This window comes from Canis aureus, chromosome 1 (assembly GCF_053574225.1).
Source record: "Canis aureus isolate CA01 chromosome 1, VMU_Caureus_v.1.0, whole genome shotgun sequence".
In the NCBI taxonomy this organism is placed as follows: domain Eukaryota; kingdom Metazoa; phylum Chordata; class Mammalia; order Carnivora; family Canidae; genus Canis; species Canis aureus.
This window is the reverse complement of record NC_135611.1, coordinates 112,338,806-112,359,508: the sequence shown is the minus strand read 5'-3', so window position 1 is coordinate 112,359,508 and position 20,703 is coordinate 112,338,806. Positions and strand designations below refer to the sequence as shown.

Below are 20,703 nucleotides of genomic sequence, written 5' to 3'. Positions count from 1 at the left end.
GCTCCCTGAGAGGGTGACCCTTGTCCCTTCCCTCAGTGGCCTGTGCTGTGTCCTGGCCTTGAGTCTGTGGGCACCACACACACAGCCCAGGGTCCCCAGATCCAGGGGATCGTTTCCCTTTGTTACAGGGAAGTCCTGCTGGGCCTGGGTCTCCCCAGTGATCTCACCTGCACTGGGGAGTTTGGATTTCCTCCTTGCAGCAAGGTCACAGAGAGGGCTCTGGGGGTGAGAAAGGGGCAGACTGGTTGATGACTAGTGAGGGACCTAGTGGGCAATCCTTTGTGTACCTGCTGCCTGGCCTCTCAAGAGCTCAGTTCCCAGATGGGAAGTGTTTTTTTCTGTGTCATGGGAAGAGAAGATGGTGGTGGCATATTGGGTGCCTAGGACTCCCTGGCTCAGGGAAGGATTTGAGTAGACCCTCCCTCTCAGTGTCTGTTGGCTGATCTGTGGCCCAGAGAATGTCATTTGCTCCCAGTCATCCTGGGCAGCCTGTGTCCTCTGCCTCATAGACTTTCCTATGGTTACTCTGCCTCCCCTGTGGGTGGTGCCAGGCAGGCAATAGGAAGTTACATAGGGACCCCTGGCAGATTGGGGTGCTCCTAGGGCCCTCCTGGCAGCAGGCAGGACAGTACTGGCACGTGGGAGGGACCAGAGGTTCTGTTGGAGAAAGGGATGGAAATTAGGCTCCCCCTCCACCTCATCCATAAGCTGCTTCTGGGTTTGCGCTCCTGTGTGTTGTCTGCATGTCCCTATGTCACCTCCTGGAGCTGATGCTGAGGCAGGCTCCAAAAGGATTTGAATGAACTCAGACCTGTTGAAAGGGCTAGCCTATTTAAAATCAAGTCATTTGTTTTCTTTTTTCTTTTTTCTTTTTTAATTTTTGATAGTCACACAGAGAGAGAGAGAGAGAGAGAGAGGCAGAGACACAGGCAGAGGGAGAAGCAGGCTCCATGCACTGGGAGCCTGACGTGGGATCCGATCCTGGGTCTCCAGGATCGCGCCCCTGGCCAAAGGCAGGCGCCAAACCGCTGCGCCACCCAGGGATCCCTGTTTTCTTTTTTAGTATGCTGTTGTTGAGTTCCTTATATATGTTAGATATTAATCCCTTAACTCTACATAGTCTGAAAATATTTTCTCACTTGGTAGGTTGGCTTTCCATTTTGTTCATGGTTTCTTTTGCTGTACAGAAACTTCTTAGTATGATATAGTTCTGCTAGTTGACTATCATTTCTGTTGCCTGTGCTTTTTGTGTCATGTTCATAAAGTCATTGCCAAGATCAATGTCATCAACATTTTCCCCTATGTTTTTTTTCTTAGGAGTTTTATTGCTGGGGTCTTATCTTTAAGTTATTGATCCATTTTGAGTTGATTTGTGTATGTGTAAAGTAAGTGTGCCATTTCATTCTTTTGCATGTGGCTATCCACTTTCCCCAACATCATTTGTTGAAGAGACTATCCTTTCCCACTGTGTATTCTTGACACCCTTGTCGAAGATCCGTTGACCTTATATGCATGGATTTGGTTCAGGGCTCTTTGTTTGTTCCACTATTGTTTCCCTCTGTCAATACAGGTACCTGCTAGAGAACTGGTTCTGAACTTGGGTTTGGCTCCTCACATCTCAAAAACCCACACTTGAGAGACAAATGACGGCAGATGCACTCGTTGGAGTGCTGTCATCATGCCTTACTGTTTTGATGACTGCTATTTTGGAATGTAGTTTCAAATTAGGAAGAGTGATGCCTCCAGCTTCGTTCTTCTTGATCAAGTGGACTTTGCTATTTGGCGTATTTTGTGGTTCCATGCAAATTTGAAAATTGCTTTCTTTCTCTTTCTCTGAAAAATACTGTTGGCATGTTGATGGGGATTGCATTGCATCTATAGGTCATGTTGACTAGTAACGATATTTTAACACAATTCTTCCAATCCATGGACAGGGGATATCTTTTCATTCATTTGTGTGTGTTTCAATATTTTTCATAAATGTCTCACAGTTTTCAGTGTATTTATCTTTCCCCTTCTTGGTTACATTTAGTCCAAATTATTTGATTCTTTTTTTCTCCGTTTTTTTCCTCAGAAGACCTTGAATTCTTTTACTTATCTGTAAACAAGTTAGTGGCAACAAAATTTCTTTAAAAAAGAAATTTTAAAATTTATTTTTTAAAGATTTATTTATTTATTTATTTATTTATTTATTTATTTATTTATTATAGACAGAGAGAGAGAGAGAGAGGCAGAGACACAGGAGGAGGGAGAAGCAGGCTCCATGCCGGGAGCCCGACGTGGGACTCGATCCCTGGACTCCAGGATCGCGCCCTGGGCCAAAGGCAGGCGCTAAACTGCTGAGCTACCCAGGGATCCCCATATATTATTTTCAATACACTGCAGTTTGAAAGGTGTACCAACTCAGAGGCATAAGAAACTTCAAAAGCCATAGATACAGAGCTTAGGAAGGTGAAGGCTGTGAATGACCCTTATCATTTAATGCATGCTGGATTTTCCATTCTTCACACATAAGCAGGCTGGTCATGTTATTACATGGGCCAAAAAAGAGCTAATCTTCCAAGAAATGGAACTTACTCTGGCATTCTCCTAGGTTTGCAGCCTTTCCAAAGTCAAATGCCAAGATACCAGCAAGTGTATCTTTGGGCAATGATCTAAACAACAGGCTCTGCTTTCTTGTGGTGGCAAATGGGGCCTTTGTCTTGCTTTCCATGAGTAGACGCTGAAGCCATGGTGTCTTTGTCTTTGCTTCTCTTCTAGTTGAGTGTACTCTGCTTATTCCTTGACCCAAAATCTGTGGGGACTTGGGGGTTGCCTCCCAGGCAGCATCTCTGGTCCCCACAGAGCAGTGCTCACCTGCCTCTGCCACTACAAACAGGACAGGTGCCTGCCTCCAGGTGCCTGGCTCCACCCCTCATGGCCCCTCCAGAACAAAGTATGTCATTGTTTCTGATGGTGTTGTAAATGGGATGATTAATTCAATTTCCAGGTAGTTTGCTGTATGTTCCTTGTAATGTATAGAAATGCACTGATTTCCAGGGGAACTTAGGTCACTCAGTGGGTTGAGCATCTGACTTCATCTTGGGTCATGATTCCAGAATCTCGCAATTGAGCCCCAAGTCAGGCTCCCTGTTGGGCAGGGAGAGTGCTTCTCCCTCTCCCTCTACCACTCCCGCTGCTTGTTCTCTCTATGTCAAATAAATTTTAAAAATAAATTAAATCTATAAATACATACATAAATGATTCTTTATAGAAATACACTGATATCTATATATTGATTTTGCATCCTGCAGCTTCCATATTTGTTTATTAGTTCTGTCAGTCATTGATGGAACTTTTAGCATTTTTTATAAATGAGATCATATCATCTACAAACAAGGACAATTCTTTCCTGGCAAGAATGCCTTTTCTTTCTTTTTTCTTGCTAATTGCTCCAACTAGGACTCTCAGTACTATGCAAGCACACGTGGTGAGAATGAGCACCCTTGTCTTGTTTCTTATTCTAGTAGGGAAGCTTTCTACCTTTCATCATTGTGTATGATGTTTGCTGTGAGATTGTCATATACAGCTTTTATTATGTTGAGGAGCAACATGCCATATATTTTTCATACTTGTCATTTCTGCATATCTGTGTCTTTGCACAAAAAAATGTCCACTGATCAGAAAAGATTACACTCTTGCACTATTGGTGGGAATGTAAAGTAGGCAGTCACTCTGGAAAACAGTATAAGGGTTCCTCAAAATATTAAAAACGGAACTACCCTGTGATCCAGCAATTGCACTACTAGTTATTACCCAAGGGATACAAAAATACTAATACAAAGGGATACATACACTCTGATGTTTATAGCAGCATTATTTACAGTAGCCAAACTGTGGAAACAGCACAAACGCCCAGCAGTTGATGAATGGATAGAGATGATGTGGTATATAGACACAATGGAATATGACTCAGTCACAAAAAGGAATGAAATCTTGTCAAATGCAACAATGTGGATGGAGCTCGAGTGTATTATGCTATGTGAGATAAGGTGCTCAGAGAAAGAGAAATACCATATGATTTCATTCCTGAGGAATTTAAGAAACAAAACAAATTAGAATAGGGGAAAGAGAGAGAGACAAATCAAGAAACAGGCTCTTTACTATAGAGAACAAACTGATGGTTGTCAGAAGGGAGGTGGGTTGGGGGATGAATGAAATAAGAGATGAGGATTAAGGAGGGCACTTTTTTTGTGAGGAGCACCAGGTGTTGTATGGAAGTTTTGAATCACTGTATTGTACACCTGCACTAATATTACACTGTATGTTAACTAAATGGAATTTAATTAAATTCTAAATATTTATTTTCATTTGATAGAGAGTGAGTGAGAGAGAGAGAATGGGCAGAGGGAGAGGATCTCCAGCAGACTCCACACTGAACAGTGAGCTCTGTGATTCCACGACACCCCGAACATGACCCAACTGAAACCAACAGTTGGATGCTCAACTGACTGAGCCACCCAGGTCTACAAATAACTGGAATTTAATAAAAACTTTTTAAAAATGCCAACTGATCAATTTTTATGTCACTGGCATAAGTTAGACAACTATGCCTCTTTATTTTTTTTCAAAGATTCCATTTATTTATTTATTCATGAGACACACACACAGAGGCAGGCAGAGACATAGGCAGAGGGAGAAGCAGGCTTCATGCAGGGAGCCCAATGTGGGACCTGATCCCGGGACTGTGGGATCACACCCTGAGCCGAAGGCAGATGCTCAACCGCTGAGCCACCCAGGCCTCCCAACTATGCCTCTTTATATGATACAATATAAAACCTAGCAAGCATTGTCCAAGATATCTTGAATCTACTTAAGCTTTGAGATTCATTTTCCAATTTATAGGAAGTACAGGTTATAGAGAAGCAAGTAAAATGACACCATAAGGAAACAAAGTCAGAATGTGGACATTCTATAAGACAAAATGTCTGGGCTGGTCTTTTCCAAGAGTCTATGCCATAAAAAATTTGGAGGAATAGAGGACTGTTACAGAGTGAAGTGTTTTGCTTACTGAATTTTCAAAAATTGAACACGCCCATGAATCTAGCAGCTATTTTAGGAAACAAAATATAGCTAGCACTCTATAAGTTCCTGCCTCTTCCATCTATAAATAACTTTTTAATATTTAATTATTTATTTGAGAGAAGCGGGAGGGGCAGAAGGATAGGGAGAGAAATCCTTAAGTGGACTCCTGGCCGAGAACAGAGCCAGACATGGGGATCAATCCCAGTGCCCTGACTTCATAACCTGAGCCTAAATCAATAGCCGGCTGCTTAACCAACTAAACCACCCAGGTGCCCCCCAATTATACACTTTTCATGATCAGTCACCTTTGCTTTCCCGGGATAAATTGCACTTAGTCCTGGTCTACTGTCTTATTCTATGTACTACTGGACTTGGTTTGAGAATACTTTCTTTAGCATTTTTGCCTCTCTGTTCATAAGGATGACTGGCCTGATACTTTCCTCTTTTTGTACCTTTGTTGTCGGTCCTATTTCAGTTTAAAGGTTATAGTAACCTCAGAATGAGTTGGGGGATATTCCCTCTCTGTTCTGTTGATGAATTTGTCTGATTTTGAGACTGTATGTCTTGAAAGTTCTGTGGAACTCACTGATAAAACTTCTGAACTGGAAATTTCTCTTTCCTTAAAATCTTTTCATATAAAAAAATCTCAAAGATATGCAAAGAGAATTTGTATACAAACATATACAAATGGACTCTAGTTCATTATAATACAGAGAATGGTATGGTGAACCACCATGTACCCATCCCCAGCTCCAAAGTATCAACTCCTGATGAATTTTGCTGTATCGAGGTACCTGGTTGGCTCAGTGGTTGAGCATCTGCCTTTGGCTTAGGTCATGATCCCGGGATTCTTGGATTGAGTCCCACATCAGGTTCCCTGTAGGGAGCCTGCTTCTCCCTTCCTGCCTATGTCTCTGCCTCTCTCTGTGTGTCTCTCATGAATAAATAAATGAAATATTGGAGGGGAATCATGCTTTATCTATCTCCGTTCTACTCCTCTACCCACTGGATTAAATATTAGAAATCATAGAGATTGTTTGGAAACATTTTGCGTGTGCTTCTAAAACATAAGGCCCCACCCCCAATTGCAAAAAGCAAACTTAAAAAAGGTTGCAAGACTATTAGAGGAAACTCCATATACCTTTCATGCTTATTTACCAATGCCACATTTGCATAGATGTAAATATGCATGGGCATCCATACAAACCTTCTTCAGTTTACATGTATATGATTTTTTGATGAATTACATGAATGTTATAGGTATTCTAAAACTTCATCCTAACTACCTCAGCCCAAATCTCATCAGAAACAGGATTTTCTCCTATATATCCACAGTAAGATACTTAAGCTCCAACAATCTGATATTAATACAATAATATAATCTACTATGATGTCTACACTAGCTTCCTATTACTGCTGTAACAAATAACCACCAACACAACAGCTCAAAAGCAACAGACATTTCTTATCTTACATTTTGGGAGGTCAGAAGTCCAATATGGGTTTTATTGGGCTAAAATAAAGATATTGGCAGGGCCACATTCCTTTCTGAAGATTCTAGAGGTGGATCTATTTTCTTGCCTTTTCCAGTTTCTAGAGCCTGCTGATACTCCTTGACCTGTGGTCTCTTGATGTGGGCTCATGTCATGATGTCAGGGTCTTTAGGTCAAGCCTTGCACTGGGCTCCCTGCTCAGTGAGGAGTCTGGTTGAGGATTCTCTCCCTCCCTCTACCTTTGCCCCTCCCCTTTCTCAGGAGCAATCTTTCTCTCTCTCTCTCTCTCTAATAAAGAAATCTTAAAAAAGGAAAGGATCTTACATTGGCACCACTGGATACCAGGAGAAGGAAAAAAGTATGGATTGAAAAAGTGTCTGAAGAAATAATGGTCCAACAAGCTGAGTGAACCCCAACATGATAAGCATCACTAAGACACATGGCAAATTTCTGAAAACTAAAGAATAGAGAAAAAATATCTTAAAAAGAGCCAGTGAAACAACTCATTGCATATTAAGGAACACTAATTCAAGCGACAGATTTTGTATCTGATGGCTTGGAGGCCACAATGAAGTGGTCTGGTTTTCAAGTGGAGGACAAATCCTGTGTCTGGCAAAATGATCCTCAGGAATAAGAGAAAGAAGGAAATTTTCTAATGAAGGAAGATTATGAAAATTTGTTGCCAGCTGATCTGCTATTAAAAGATGGATAAAGGAAAAGATGACCAATCCATCCTCTTCTGTTGCTTATGTTTTGTGTCCTATCTAAAACTAACCAAATTTACTTTGTTTTGAAGTATACTATACCCCCACTGGGGGCTCGAACTTACAATTCAGATATCAAGAGTCACATGCTCCACCAACCAAGGCAGCCAGGCGCCGCTAACAAAATTTATTTTTTAAGATTTCATTTATCTATGTGTGAGAGAGAGGAGAGAGAGCACGCAGGGGGAGAAGCAGAGGGAGAGAGAGAAGCAGGCGTCCACTGACCAGGGGACCAATGTGGAGCTGGATCCTGGGGGTGGGGGGCTCGATCTAAAGAGGGTGTTCGAATACAGGAGCCTGAAATCATGACCCAAGACAAATGAAGCCCCTTAACTGAGCCACGCAGGTGCCCTTACGTAACCAATATTAAAATAATTGAATTCAGAGAATGTTCTCTGAAAATAGTAATCAAACTAGAAATCAATAATAGACGACAGAAAAATTTCCAAAAACTATGGAAAGTAAACTACATATTTGTAAATAAAATATGGGTCAAAGCAAGATTCAAAAGACATTTTAAAATACACAGAATTAAATTAAATACAAAAAAAAAGAACCTCCACCATTTGTGGAATGCAACTTATGCTGTGCTGAGAGGGGAATTTGCCCTGAAATGCTTACATTTCATGAAAAGAAATGACTCAAATCAATAATCTAAGTTCCTACCACAAGAACTAGGAAATAAGAGCAAAGAGAACCCAACTAAAAGCAGAAAGAAAGAAATCATAAAGAGAAGAGCACCCAGGTGACCCTTATGTCAGGCACTGTGAGTGGACAAAATGGACCTGAGCCCCATAGAAGGGCAGGGCTGGGTCTGTAGCACCAGAGTTGGTTCTGTGGGTGGGATGTGGATGCGAAGGAGGAGATGGGGGAGGCTGTGAGGGGCCTAGTCTTTTCTCTCCCTCTGCAGGGTCACAGGCAGATGCAGGAACCCTCAGATGTTGGCTTCTACCCTGGGAGATCTTCAGGCTCCACCTGCCCTTGGGTGGAATGTTTGCTCTGCTGGGAAGGGCAGGCAGAGGGCAAAGGACTCTGACACCAGGCACAGGGCTCAGCCAGGAGCTGGGGGAAGATCCCAGGGTTCTGCTCAGCCCTGCTGCCTGGAAGGCTCAGCTGGGGCTCAGGAAACAGGATACTGTGCTCAGGGGGGCTGGGTGATGGGTAATGGGTGTGTTTCCAAGATAAGGCACCAAGAGTCAGAAGTTCATCATGAAACATTCTTGCCTTACTATAGACAAGGGAGAGGCCTGAATCTCAGGGGCCAGGAGGTTCCTCAAGAAGCTGGAGCAGACAGTCTCCGTGAGGACACCCTCTGGGTGCTGCAATCAGCACTGCAGGGAGCTGGAATGGATGTGCCAGCAAGTAACATCCACACATATGCAAAGGTTTGAGGATTGACAGATGAAAGCAGAATCGGGTTGTCCCATGAGAATGCTACTTCTGCCTCACTGCACTCTCTTCTGCAGAACAGAAATGGGCAGCCTCTCCAGCAGTCCCTCATTGCTCCTCCCTGCTCAAGTCCTGGGAGGAGCAGGGCTGAGACGCTGTCCGTGGTTCAGAGGACTCTCAGGCCTTCCTAGGGCTTGGGAGCCTTGATCTAGCTGTATCCCCTTTCTTCCATTCTTAACATGGAGCATTACTGATGAGGAGGTGGAGAGGGCTGCAGGGAGTGTGGACTGGCCTCTGTCTCCATCGCTCAGGGCAGTTAGAGTCCTGTGGACATCATGGCAGGAAGTGACTCCACAATCAGATGACCAAGTCCAGGCTGCTCACCAGCAGTTTGTAGTGAAGAAGGGTGATGAACTTACCCTTGATCCATGACCCTGAATATCCTCAACGTTTAGCATTGATTCTGTGCTCAGGCCTTGGCTCCTGACCCCACCAATGGCCTGGGGTTACAGGAGAGCCCGGGGAAGGAGGGTTCCAAGGTGAGACTAAGAAGCTACTTCTGCTTTGTGGTTAATCTGGCAGTAAATGCTTGTGTCAGGGTGTTGTAATTCCTGTAAAACAGGAAGAGGCCTCTGATCCCCTGTAAACTTCTGAGAACATTTAGGCTCTAGGCCTACCAGGGCTGCTCTCTGGGATTCGGCTGTGTAGCAGGTTTCTGTCCCAGACCTTTTCTCCCTCCTACTACCCCCTGTTCCTCTTTGTTCTGCTGTTTCCTAAACCTGAGAACACAGCCAGGGGCAAGCTGGTGGCAGATCTTCTGCCCCTTTGAGTTTCAGGGACCAGAACATTCATTGCCCACACTTACCTGGTATATAGGAACCTCTTTTGTGGGGCTGGGCAAGGAGGCCTAAACAGGAAATAATGGGTGTTGGTATATAGAAAGGGAGGGTCATTTCTCTACAAGAGTGACCAGTTCTGCCTCTTGAGCAGCCTTCTCTAAGCCTTCTCCAAATCCCGTCCCACACCATTCCCCACTGCACTCTCTGCCCCATCCAGGACCCCTGGATGCTGCTCCCAATGCCCACTCTGTCCCTGGATGGACTACAGGGTTCACTTTTGTCCAGCTAAAGGAAGCAGGGAATACTCAGGATATCGTGGGGTGTGGTCCTGCCCCTGATTGTGTCCATTCCCAGCCCGAATGAGGCTTGTCTTGTCCTGGCTAGTCTGGGGCTAGCAGGGCCTGTTTTGTGCTGCTGAATTGGTTGGTGACCCTGCCTTGTGCCTGCAAAGCCTAAACCCAATGGAAAGAGTGGGGGAGGAGGCAGGCTTACCGGGGATGTGGAGCTGCTGACTGGGGCATGGCCTATGAGCAGAGAAAGGAGTTAGCACCCAGCGTTGTGAGGAAGCTTGGGCCCACCACCCCAGTCAGGGACATGTCTTTAGCTCTCAGAGAACCAAGGAAGAATGTGCACTCCCAGAGAGAGACCCATGGGCCATTTTAGGGTCCAGTGAGTGCCAGGTGCTGATCTATGATCTATATTTCCAGAGAATATACCCAGTGGAGGTCTCCAGTGCTGAAGCCCAGAGAAAGGGTGAGAGGCTCCGGGGGTGGGGGTGACTGGCAAGAGTGGACACTGTGGAAGAATTCAGGGCTCCCAGTCCCACCCATAATGAAGAGATACTCACAAGGGGTAGATGCTGGGTGCCAGAGCTGTCTGAGATCATGCCAGGCACTGGCCCTAGGAGAGATCATCCTTACTGATGTGGGTGTAGATTGAGGTCACATCATTGGTGCCAGAGCAGGGGGCAAAGAGGATCTTCATTCAGGTAAGAGTTAGAAAACTCCTCCCTCCACCACTGCTTTTTAGGAGAGCAAGGGCCCAGGAGAAGGGATAAGGAAAGGCCTTTAGAACATGTCTGTCCTAGGCCCAGAGAGGAAGCCCCACAGGCTGATGGTATCTAAAAGAAAGTGTCTTGAAATGGGATAGAGGACTTAGGAAAGGAATCAAACTTTATGGTTTGACTGAGTGGAAAGGTCAAGGCTGCAGCTGCAATTGCGGACATGTGGGGAGGCCTGGGGATGCTGGATCCCTGTTCATGCATGGTCATACCATAACCCCATCAGGCAAGGAGATGCTGTAATGGGACAATGGCCTGTATGCCATTTCCATTGGCCTGGAAGAGGCATAAAGGGCATCCAGGAACCTCTCCCTGGATGAGCTTAGGTTCTCTGGTCTCACACTACAGAGACAATGGTTCTCACATCTGCCATTTGTGAGGATGACTCCATCTGGCTTCTTAAGCTCTTCCACTCTCTGCTGTGTGACCTTTGCCAAGACCTCCCTCTGATCCTGAGGCTGCAAATCCCCCTCATAGGGTATGTGGACTAAACCATGGGAGGTGCTGTTTACAGAGTATGTAGTCCTGGATGTACTTCTGTACTGTTGCCAAGTGAATCAGGACAACTATGAGGGGCTGTTCACCAACTGTCCCTAATTTATAACTGAGGAGGCTATGAAGGAAGCACCCAGGTTAGCAGCTGATCAGGAAGGAGGAAGACAGAATGAGAGGGAAAATCCTGGGGCATTTAGGTAGCCTGGAAGAGTCAGTGAGAATCCTAGGTCAGGGGGCATCTCCTTCCTGCCCAAGTGTCAGGTGTGGGACAAGATCAGCTTGTGGAAAATGCCATCATACCTTCCAGTCCTTGTGCAGAGCAGGAAATACGCCAGGGTAGCCATGAGTGCTACTCCAATCAGGACCCCGAGTGCAATGCCAATGATAGACCCCACAGGGAGACCTGTGGTGCTTCTTTTATCTGAAATAAGAAGAAAAAAATGAGGGGGACAAGTCTCAGGTCAAATCTGGGGAAACCAGGAGGGGCCTCGGGGGAAGGGCCTGCTTAGGGAGGAAGGCAAGGCCACCAAGGTCTGAGTGCCGTGTGTGTTGTTACCACAGTGACCCAACTCCCTTGGCCACTGCATCATTTCTGTTCCTCACAGTGAAACACTGGACATGCTCTAATCTTCAAGTTCTCCCACCACCTCCAGAGCCAGTATTGGCATCCAATTCAATTTCCTCTCACATTATGCCTCTTCCCCTGGGTCTTCCTTTTCATCATCATTGATGGTCTTAGAGAGTGGCCCTTACCTGTCCACTCAACACTGATTAAAGAGAATACCATTAGCTGACTGATTTTGAGGTCAGCTCTATGAAAGACTTGAGATAAATATTATCTCATCTGAGCCTCCTGTGAGGGCCTGGGTATCATCCCCACAGTGCAAAATGAGCATATGCATTGTATAAAGGGTTTAGCTAAATCAATGAAGGTCACAAAGCTGGAATTGATAACATAACACTTAATCTCAAGTCCACATGATATTACAGCTAGTAAAAAAAAACTTAATAAAGGAAAAATACCTGCTAAATTTCATTGACTCCTAAATCTGTATATGATGCTTTCTCAGGATTTCATCTCATAAACTCATATTAACAAACCTTACAAAAAAAAAAAAAACCTTACAGAAGCCCCAATCCAGCTGTTATTTCTCATTTTATAGAAGAGAAAACAGAGGTTCAGGAGATTGAGCATTTTTCCTGAGGTCCACAGCTGATATTTATAAGAACCAAGATGCTAACAAGAGTAGTTTAATTCTGGGGATCTTAAGGACATTTCCCTAGAGGCTCTGGAGGAGGCTCCCATCTTCTCTGAGGCTGCATCCATTTTACACCCCCTACCAGCAAAATACACAGTGTGGAAGCGGGAGTGGACAAGTGTTGCTCACAGATCACATACAGCTAGATGGGGTCACTTTTGCTGGAACTGACCACCTTGGAGACCTCACACTGGCAATTCCCAACATTCTCCTTGCTGACAGGGCATACGTTCAGGATGAGAGCTTCCTTCTCTCCATGAACTTTAGATTCTGGCCATTCAAGAACCACTGGATAGAGACCTCAGCATTATTTGTGAAGCAAGTCAGGACCACAGAGTCCTTATCTTCTGTGACTGTGGTGTTGCTGAACTGAAGAGAGGGCTGGGCCACTGGCTCTGTGGAGAAATACAGGAGGTGATGAAATGATAATGGGCCTGAAGCCATGCTCCTTTCTCTGAGATCACAGCCACTCTGAGGGCCCCAGCAAGCTCTGTAAAGGTGCCCCAGAATATGGCCCTGCTGTCTGCAGAAGGATGTCTTTGTTCAGGTGATGATCTGCGGGAGGGCTGTACCTCCCCCACTGATCCTCACATTCTGTTGTGGCCCTCAGTCATGTGTCTGCTCTTCTTGGACATCTCTGTAATATCAGCACCAGGACCTCTTCCCCCACATGGCCAAAAACCACATTGACAGGTAGAATTTTTTCCCATGGAAAACTTATTTTTGAACTTTTGTGACTTTAAAAGATCAGGCCTCTTTCCTTATATACCTTCCCGTGTATTTGGGGGAAGGAAGACTCACAGCCCTTCCCTCTCTGTGTCCAAGGCAGGTTTGTGTAAAATAGGGAAGGCATTCACACTGTTATAATTTACTAGGGAGTGAGAGCAGCCTGCCCATTCAGCATAACCTTGGGAATCAAAGGGTTTTCAATCTACAGGATTTCTCATTCTGAAGAAGACTTTCACTTCCAGATCTGCGGATTGATTCTCATGGTGAAAACCTTCTGTAGAGAAGTGGTTTCTGTATACAGAATACTTGCACCCTTAGGAATAGAAGGAAACTACTGCAACATAATTAAGGCCTTATATGAAATGCCCTTAGCTAGCCTCATACTCCATGATGAAACACTGAAAGCATTTCTTCTAAGATCAGATAGAAGATAAACATGCCATTGACACCACCAGTATTCAATACAGTACCGGAGTCCAGGCCTAGGACTAGGAGGAAAAAACCCAAAATGCAGTCAAATCGGAAAAGAATAAGTTAAATTATGTCTGTTTGCAGATGACATGAAATTATATGTACAAAACCCTAGAGATAAAAAAAACCCTAGAGATGACACACAAAAACTGTTGAACTAATAAATAATTGCAAAATACAAAATAAACATACAAAAATAACTATGGTTAACACTAACAGTGATGTACTCAAGAAAGAAATTAGGAAAAACATTCTATTTGTAAGAACAGTGAAAAATAGGGGATTACTGGGTGGCTCAGCGGTTTAGTGCCTGCCTTTGGCCCATGACATGATCCTGGAGTCCTGTGATCAAGTCCCACATCGGACTCCCTGCATGGAGCCTGCTTCTCCCTCTGCCTGTGTCTCTGCCCCTCTCTCTTTCTCTGTGTGTGTGTGTTTCATGAATAAATATTTAAAAATTTAAAAAATAAATAAAATAAAATACTTAGGAAAGAAGAAAAATACTCAGGAATTAACTTAATTTATGAGTCAATAGACCGTCTATGGAATTCTATAAATCATTGCTGAAAAATATTACAGAGGACACCAATAAATGGAAAGATATCCCATGTTCATGGATGATAAGTTCATATTGTTAAGATGGCAATGTTAACTAAAGAGATCCATAGAGTCAATGTCATTCCTATAAAAATCTTTTTTTTTAAGATTTCTTTTTTTTTAATTTTTATTTATTTATGATAGGCACACAGTGAGAGAGAGAGAGAGAGGCAGAGACACAGGCAGAGGGAGAAGCAGGCTCCATGCACCGGGAGCCCGATGTGGGATTTGATCCCGGATCTCCAGGATCGCGCCCTGGGCCAAAGGCAGGCGCTAAACCGCTGCGCCACCCAGGGATCCCTAAGATTTCATTTTAAGTAATCTCTCCACCCAACATGAGGGTCAAACCTACAATCCCTAGATAAAAGAGTCTCATACTCTACCATGTGAGCCAGCCAGATGCCTCCCTATCAAATTGTTAAGAAAATATTTTGCAGAAATAGGAAATCCAAAAATTCACATGGAATCTCAGGGACCTCAAATACCAAAATTATTTTGAAAAAGAACAAAGTTGGAGGACTCCTACTTCCTGACTGCAGAGTTACAGTACCAATAACATTATATTGGTATTTTTAAAGATTTTATTTATTTATTCATGAGAGACACAGAGAGAGAGAGGCAAAGACATAGGCAGAGGGAGAAGCAGGCTCCCTTGTGGGCAGCCCAATGCTGGACTCAATCCCAGAACTCTGGGATCATGCTCTGGGCCAAAGGCAGATGTTCAACCACTGAGCCACCCAGGCGTCCCTATATTGGTATGGTATTAAGGGAGACATAGAGACCAATGGAATAGAACAGACACCCTTGAAACACACCCTGACATATGTGGTCCAGTGATTTTCAATAAGGTTGTCACGACTATTCAATGGAGAAAAAAAATCTGTTAACAAATGGTGTTGGGAACACTGGATATTCATGCCAATTAATGAAGTTGGACATGACCTTATACCATGTGCAGACATTCACTTAAAATGATCAAACATCTAAACATAAGAGTCAAAACTATAAACGTCTTAGGAGATAACATAAAGTAAAAAGTTATTGGGACTGGATTTCCTAATGATTTCTTAGATATGATACCCAAAGCAAAGACAACAAAAGAAAAAAACAAATGAATTGGATTGGATCAACATGGAAAACTTCTGTGCATCCAAATACAATTAGCAGAGTGGTAGCCTAGTTATGGAATATACAGGATATAGGGAGGAAATGTACAACATAGGAAATACAGTCAAAATATTTTAATGGGGCTGCATAGTGATGGATGGGAGTTACTCTGTGTGGAGTATAGCAGAACCTATAGAGTTGTTCAATCACTATGTTGTACACCTGAAACTAACGTCACATTGTGTGTCAACTAAAGTTAACTTTAAAAAAAGAGAGGGCAATGCAAGGATTGGAAGGAAATACTTGCAAATCATATCTGGTATGAGATTAATATCCGGAATATATAAAGCACTTCTGCAATTCAACAACAAAAAGCACCTTGACCCTGAGGATCCTTCTTTCTTCCCCATTTGCAAAGCCCTCATTTATGCATGGGGCTTTCTGGAGCTGAGACACCGCTCTCCCCATATTCCAGGCTGGATCCAAGGTGCTATGAGAAATCTGAAAATAAGGGAAGAAAGCATTGCAGACAGGTAATGGGAGAGCTCCAGGACAGAATTGGGATTTGCTCATGATAAGAAGATGGGAAGGAACTTCTAGGCTCTTTTCTGAAAGGCAGGCAGATCTTGACCACAGTAACTCAATGCAGATGTTCCAGGGATGCACTTACCAGAGACTGTGATAGTCTTGACTGTGGTCTTATTGAGGCAGGTGCCAGAGATATAGACGAGGCAGGTATAGGATCCACCATCATTCACAGTGATGTTGGGTATAAAGAGCTCCTGTGTGGATGGCTGGGGTCTCTCATTGATAAGCCAAGAATACTGTGCAGGTGGGTTAGAGGCTGCATGGCAGGAGACACTGAGGTTTCCCCCTAGATGGTAATAGGAGTCTGAGGGGGGAAATGGTGGGTGTGTCCGGGCCATCTGGAGCAAACAGAATAAAGCCACATGTGTTGTAGTAAGAGGGAAGGGGAAGTTCCCAGTCTGCATAAGGGCCACAGCTCTGAGCTGGATGCAACCTTGTTTTCAAACGTCCCAACCAGAAGCCCCCTGTGTTTACTAAGCCTCAGTCTGAGACATGAAGCTGTTTCCCCTCCCAGGCTGTTGACCCTCCCAGGGAGGAGCAGCCAACCCCCTCCTAGTCTTGGTTAGGCTGGGCCTGCCCAAGTTTGCTGGGGACAGGAAGCCATGGCCAGGCTGGGTGTCCAGCTGAAGGTCATGGATGTGGACTCTAGAAGGGTGAATGTGGCCTGGCCTCTAGCTGTGTGGACTTGGGCTGGCAGCCGGGCCAGGTAGGAACAGAAGTTACTCACAGAGAACATTCAGGGTGAATGGGTCACTACGATCGGCACTCACTGGGTTCCGAGTTTCACACTCATAGGGTCCTGTGTCATTCCTCGTGACACCATGTACAGTGAGAGTCCTGTTGTCCAGGGACAGCTCCAGCCTGGGACTATCCAGGTGGCTCTTACTGCTACTGACCACAGGCAGCTTGTGCTCTGAGTCTGAGGTTCAAATGTTAATACTACAGAATCCACATTCTCCACAGGGTTTGAATTGTTGCTTGTGATATGGGGTTTTTGTAACTCTGCTGTGCAGACAGGAGAGAGAACATTGCCCTGTGTGGTACCTGTGATTCCTCTATCGGCATCTTTTTTTTAAAAATATTTTTACTTATTTATTTGAGAAAGAGAGAGCAGGGGGAGGACTAGAGAGGTAGAGGGAGAAAAAGACTTCCCATTGAGCAAGGAGACCCACTTAGGGTCTACCCCAGCATCTTGGCATCATTGGCTGATCCAAAGACAGGTGTTAACCAACTGAGCCACCAGGTGCCCCTTTCCACAGGTATTGTGAGTCAGAGTTGGCATCTCTCACCTCTCAGCCAACCTGAGTCCTTAAAAGAATATGCAAACTGTGTATGTCAAGACCAACCGATGAAGATGTGAGCGCTCAGAAATAGTAAAGCCCCTGCTCTATGTTCTGAAAGCACAGGCTCTCTTGTGTGGATTAGACAGCAGCATTTGGTCAGGAAAGATCTGGGACAGAGTCACAGACAGCACTGGACTTCCCTTGGTTCATCATAGACCTGAAGGCCCACCCTGGAGATAGGGTTCTGGGGAGAACTGACTCCCGGAGAAACCAGGAATAAGCACAGAGGTCAGTTAGGCACTCAAGCCCCATGGGGGTACAGCTCTGCCCAGCTGTTTGATAACGAGTGACATGATGCAGTGTGACCCCTTACATGGCAGAGCCGAGTCCAAACACCAAGCAAAGAGTCAGAGGATGAGTAGGAAGCAGGGGTGGTGATCTATGAATGATCCATCATCTCTTTAGAGAGGCGTCCTGGGTGCAGGATCCTAGGAGGTCTGTCCATGCAGGTTCCCCGCCCTCCAGCAGCAGAGATACCTGCACCATCCACTTCATCCTCCTAAACAAAAGCAACTGAGTTTGTTACCCGTGAACCCTGTGCTGGTTTCAGGTGCAAAGTTGGGAGGGGAAGGCAAGTCCCATCCCTTACACCCCAGTGGGAGCCACAGCAACACATCAGGAAACAATCTGATTTCAAGTCCAGCCCAGGGAGGTGAGGATGAACCCCCTGAGGGGAGGCAGGAGCATTCTCCCTCTGATTGCTGAGGCAGGTCATTCTGGTGTAGAGTAAACCCAGAGTGAGCCTCCTTTTGCTCTCACTGTCCAGACCAGCATTCGTCCCACTGAGGGAGGAGAGGATGGGGCTGGATCTGCAGGCAGAACTTGGATAACAAATGTGCTGCTCATCAGTCTGTGACCCTGATTCAGTGACTGTATGTCCCTGTGCCTTGGTTTCCTGGAATGCAGTAGGAATAATGGTAGATGATGTCTACATGCCAGGCCTGTGAATTAACCATTAAACATCCTTAAATACCTGACCCAAATATCGTCCATAGCAGCTGGTCAATCAAATGGCCTCTGTTCCTGCTCACCCCACAGGAGAGGGCTCCCTGGGCCTGATTCTGGGTGGAGGAGGAGCTGCCAGGAGCGTCTCTGCTCTGTTCCTCCCTGGTGGTGCTGACCTTCCTCTGGAGTCCCCCAAGCCCCCCACAGCAGCTGGCTAATGGACTGGGGACCTGTTATGTCGATGCTGTCCATGCTGAGCCTCAGGTAAAGGACCAGGCTCTGCCCCTCGCCCAATGTGGCTCTTGAGCCTGAGCACTGACTGGTGACCAGCTCAGGCTGCCGGGAAATCCTTGCTTCCAGTCAGCTTGGCCCAGGAGCACTTATCCCAACCTGGCACAGACTCCCCAGGGTCACAAGAATCAGGAGCCCCCAGACAGTGGTTTGGGCAGGGGCTTTCTGGGCTGAGGTCTGGGGAGGATTCCAGGGACTCCTCAGGCCTGGCAGGAATGAGTCTAGGAAGTTCTTTGTGATGATCAGAGTCTGGATTCCAGGAAAGGAATTCCCATCTCAGGAAGTTTGTCTCCACTGTGTGTGGGTCCCCCACTAAATGTTCAAACCACTAAAGGGACATAATGCAGAGAGGGATGGAGGCCCAGTGCAGGCCTGTGAATCCTGTGTGTGTGAAGTAGACACCAGAGGTGAGAGAGGAATTACTCACGGAATACTCGGAGCTGTCCAGGTACTTGTTCAACTTGAACATCATTTGTAATGATTTGTAGGGTGTAGTACCCCGTGTCCTTCAGGGTGATGTTCTGAAACAGCAAGGATCCATTGGGGTATGCTGTCTCTCTGCCGCTGTGTGCATGCCCAGGGGTAATCACTTGTGTGTTTACCACATATGACACAATACGATTATTGGTCTCTACACTTTTCCCTCTGAACCAGGCATATCCTAGAAGATCCCCAGGCAGATTGAGGACTCGCAGAAGAACGTCCTTCCCTTCAGCAGCATTGGGAGGCACGGACTCCACAGTGACTTGGGCAGTGGTGGGCGGGTTCCAGAAGGTTAAGAGTGAGACTAGGAGGGAAGAGAGGGGACGGATCAGTGTTTGGACCTATGTGTTGGGAAGGAAAGCTGGAGCCCTGTTGACAGAGTGGGTCCTAAACCCCCAGCCTCGGAGTGTGTGTGTAAGAGTGCATGCGAATCTGGGTGTCTGTGTGTGTGTGTGTGTGTGTGTGTGTGTGTGTATTCTGCTGGTCATGGTCACTGGAATGACCACTTTACTTATACACCCAAGAGCTTATTTCCTCTGTTTCAAATGCTCTTCCTCACATGACACCATCACTGCCCTCAGATACCTGCTCATACTCAAGTGGTCCTTGGGAGAGGCCTGCCTTAACCTACTCCTCTGAGGACCCTCTGTCTTCATGTCCTGACCTTTCCCTGCTCTGTTCCCTTCATTGCCGCTTATCCTTACCTGACATGACTTTCTAGATGTCTCTGCGGGTCTGTCTTCCTCCCAGAGAAGTGAGCTCAGGGAGCAGGGACTGGTCTGCTCTGTGCTGTCCCCCGGGGTGGCCCGGCTGCAAATACCAGGGCTGAGCGTCCCCAGGGCCCTCCGAGTCTGGCGCTTATCGGTCAGGACCCCAGGGTGGTGGCAAGGCCAGGGTTTAGGGTCCCTGGGTGTGGTTCCCGTCAGGTTGCAAAACTGAGTCCCCGGTGAGGAGGCCCTTGGGACCCAGCCCCTCACTCCCCACTTGCAGATCCCGAGGCCGCCCCGTCGCTGAGCCGGCTCCCCCGCCCCGCCCGCCGCCCCGTCCCCCGCGGAGCCCCGGCCCCCCGCCCCAGGCCCCAGGCCCCAGGCCGCCGCTCCCCCGTCCTCCCGCCCCTCCCAGGGGATCGGCCCCCTCACCGGCCAGCAGGAGCTCCTGCCAGGGGCCGCGCCCTGCTCGGGGAGAGGCCGAGGGGGGCTCCATGGTGCCCGCTGCCCGCTCCGTCCGGCCGGGGTGAGAGCAGCTGCCGCCGCGCAGACGCTCGGGCCCCGCGGTCCGCCCCACAGCGCCGCGTCCTTCCCCCTCCGCGCGGGGCCGCCTCTGGGGGCGGGGCCGGGTCACGCGGGCCGGGCGGGGGCTCGCCGCCCCGCCCCCGACGGCAGGTCCCGGGGTTCCCTTCCTCTGTCCCCGTGGGGGTCCCCGCAGCTGCTGAGGCCTCCGGTCTTCAGCGGGGATTTCCCGGCAGACGCGAGCGCGCGCACACGGCCTGCTTGGCCCGAGCACGAGCCCGGGGCGTCGGGTCCGGGGCGCGCCCCGCAGCTGGGGGCGAGGTGCAGGGTCCGCGCCCCGACAGCCCTCCCTCCTGGCCCTGGGGCTTCCCCCTGCAGAGCGGGAGCCCGCGGCCGCCTCCAGAGCCTGTCCCGGGACGTCACCCCCACCGGGCCTGGGGATCACCTGGGGAACGTCATCAAGACTGCGGAGGCCCAGGTGACCCCTGGACAGGCTGCTTTAGCAGATGCGCAGCCAGGCTGAGACCCCGGGACGTGGCGCCGGGGCCGCCTCTGCT

The 20,703-nt window shown here is 47.0% G+C and overlaps 1 pseudogene across 1 annotated transcript; it reads right to left on the bottom strand.

Annotated features, from left to right (window-relative positions):
* Positions 1–1,331: 1,331 nt before the first annotated feature.
* LOC144284815 (cell adhesion molecule CEACAM6-like) lies at positions 1,332–20,241 on the bottom strand (annotated as a pseudogene). The gene is made up of 10 exons (XR_013353237.1): positions 20,057–20,241; positions 18,862–19,221; positions 16,583–16,860; positions 15,938–16,193; positions 12,493–12,758; positions 11,405–11,525; positions 10,397–10,449; positions 10,042–10,073; positions 9,576–9,617; positions 1,332–9,321 (listed from the first exon to the last, which is right to left on the bottom strand). The product of XR_013353237.1 is annotated as a cell adhesion molecule CEACAM6-like (transcript).
* Between the last annotated feature and the right edge of the window lie 462 nt (positions 20,242–20,703).